Genomic DNA, 3,115 nt, shown 5'->3' with positions numbered 1-3,115 from the left:
ATGCTTTCTGTAAGTATAAAATACAAAGGAAAAAAACAGCAATATGTATATATATATTGCTTGTTATATATGATGCTCCTCCTTTCAGAAAAATATAACATGTAAACAGGAAAAACATATTGCTGTTTTTTTCCTTTGTATTTTATACTTACAGAAAGCATTGAATAAAAATGGATAAATACTTGCACTTTAGATATATTAAGAAAAATAAAAAATCTGCATATTATTTTTGATAGGGATCTCACATTCAAAGAGTATAAATTACAGGCTTTGTGACTATTGCTGGACAGAGATGTATTGAGTTCTACTTATTGAAGTATATTTTGTCTGTGTGTCAGAAGGTTTACTAAAGTAAATTGCATGATAAAGTAGTGCTACACCGATATTGTTCTTTTTTTAGTTGGTAAAAATGTCTGAAAACTGTGATAACAACCCTCTTGTATCATGTTTATCCTCTCCTCACCCCGTCTAGAATATTTCTTACTGAGATATGGCCTTTCCTGACTACATGACGATGGTGCTTACTTTGGCTTTGACATCAAGCTCATCCTATACATCTCAACATCATAACTCGCGTCCTTACACTTCATTACTTTCTGTTATGTACTATCACTACCTTATTAAATTTCCGTTGATGGCAAAAAAAGAAAAGAAAAAGGTGTGCTGTTTTGTACATTGCTGTTTGTTTTAATGTTGGGGGAGTCTTGTTGTCTGAAAAATGACTAATCGCGCAATAAAGTCATTCCACACGTCCCTGTCTCTGCACAACTGTCTCAACACTACAGAAAATGAAAAGAAACGTGGAAATATCCATTAAATATTAAAATAGTTATTCATATCTGTATGCTAATTAACACTGTTTTGATACATGCAGTATATGGGGAAGTATTCCTGACGTGACCACGGCATCTCTACTTCCTAAATACACTACGTCACGATGGGGTTTCATCGCCAAAGGCACTTCACGTTTCACTTCATTGTGCACCATGTAATACATTTATTTTTCACTCCGCATGAAGTCTCTGCTGATGAATCTTTTATCTGCCAGGTGAGGAGTTTTTTCAGTCTGAAGGTCGTTGCACCAAAAGCAATAAAACGGATTGCACCTCGCATTAAACTCAGCTCTTCAGTCATTTGTGAACCAAACAAAATGAGGCTTTTCACACAGTATATCCTGGGCTACGAGTGGACCCTGGCATGACAGCCCCATTCAACCCAGGTTTAAGCTAAGCCCAGGACTATGTGATCCACACTGCACTTCTACAAGACTAATGTTTATCTTCTAGAATGAGGCGTGACTACTCTTTAATAGATTCGACAACAAAAACGTGACGTAAAAAAATCCAGTTTACTTAAGCCCCGCTTCACACTGGCAACTTTAAGCCCCGTGTTTAGTGGATTTTTAGGGGATAACTCCGCAAACTCGAGGCCCGTGTAGCAGGGCCAACAGCTAAAGTCGGGGTTAGGGTGAAGAGCTCTTAGTTGGTAGCTGAGTGCAATGTGATGAACAGTGGAAGCAGTAAGAACAAATGGGGCTAAGCTTGTGATATAGTAACCATAACATAATTAGATTATTCATATTATGAAGTAGACACTGCTTAATAAATAAAAAAGTTTCAAGCAGTGACTTGTCTGACACATAACAGGTATTAGCATAGCGGTGGAAGGAATCTATTTCATTTGAGAAGTACAGTCCTTCCTTTTTGAACTGTGTGGTCTTTTTGCAGTCTGTGCCACGTCAAACTGATGCAATTACAGCCGAAGGGTTGCTGGATGACGGCATATTAGACTTGAGTACATTCTGGTCGTATCTACTGGCTCAGTGTTTGTGCTCTGTTTTAAGCTTTAAAGGGCTCAAGGAGCAAACATACTGCACTCGCCTTTAAACACACAGTAGATAGATAGATAGATAGATAGATAGATAGATAGATAGATACTTTATTCATCCCGCAGGGGGAAATTTGTTCGCTACAGCAGCAAAAAATATACTAAGCAATCAAAGTTGGTTAATGTAACTAGCTAGCTGGCAAACTAGCTTACAATGTATTGGTGTCAGAGGTCTCAGAGAGAGTTATTGTAATTGAAAGAAAATAAGACCCAAAATAACCTTTTGAAAAAAATGCATTTAGATAAAGACTTTTTGTGGATAAGACACGCTTTGAATAAAATAGCATTTTAATAGAAAGCTCGCATGAACCACATAATGCATCTTTCTTTGGCAGACAAAAACAGCCATGTTACAGCAGGACAACCACAGGTGTTACTAATTAATCAATGAGCACTACATTTCATTTAACTAGCTTACGCTATTAAACTAGCTTCCACTCATTTAGTCACAATGGCCCTTTGGGACACTAAATATCTTCCGGGAGAATAAAAAATAAAAAAACGTCTCGAGACTAACCCTGTTCCTGACTGTTACGTCACCTACTACGGCAGGGTGTAAGGTTCAAAATGGCTGTCTTTTTTTTTGGACAAAGTTAAACACTTAAACCAATTGTTTCAATGTAATAGGATAAAGTACACATTTTACTTTTGTGTGGAGTTTCTTCTCTCTGTTGTTCAGTCACACAGTCTGCCAGTAGTTTCAGGAACAGAGAGACATTCCTCTGGCTCATCTTTTGGACCTTCTTTTACAGCTGCTCATCTTCTAATGTGACAATCAGTGGCACCATATTTGTTACCTGTTACACTTGTTTTTGAACTTGACGTTTTGAAGTTAGAAATGACAACATCGCGGCGAAATTCCCAACAGCCAGCAAAGCAAGCCAAACTTTTGCAGGTTAAAGTGGGCTCACGAAACGAACTAGCTAGCCTAGCAACATTAACATCTCTTAAAGTAACAGGTGTACTATGTAGCACAGCTGAGCAGGTACTATGAGAATATGCTGGAAATAAATATATATATCTTCTTATATAATCAAACATTTTACCTGGTCTGTTTTTTCCCGAAAATAATTACCAGAAAACAAAGTATTAATATGCCAACATGGTATTGTGCTAGTCTTGGTTTGGACAGGTTCACACAGACAGCTAATAATATAATATAATATAATATAATATAATACAGTAACTATATCATATTAATATTGCTGTTATCTTAATATATATATAT

This window comes from Anarrhichthys ocellatus, unplaced genomic scaffold, assembly GCF_004355925.1.
Source record: "Anarrhichthys ocellatus isolate YVR2014 unplaced genomic scaffold, GSC_Weel_1.0 scaffold19, whole genome shotgun sequence".
Classification (NCBI taxonomy): domain Eukaryota; kingdom Metazoa; phylum Chordata; class Actinopteri; order Perciformes; family Anarhichadidae; genus Anarrhichthys; species Anarrhichthys ocellatus.
Note: the sequence above shows the minus strand (reverse complement) of the source record.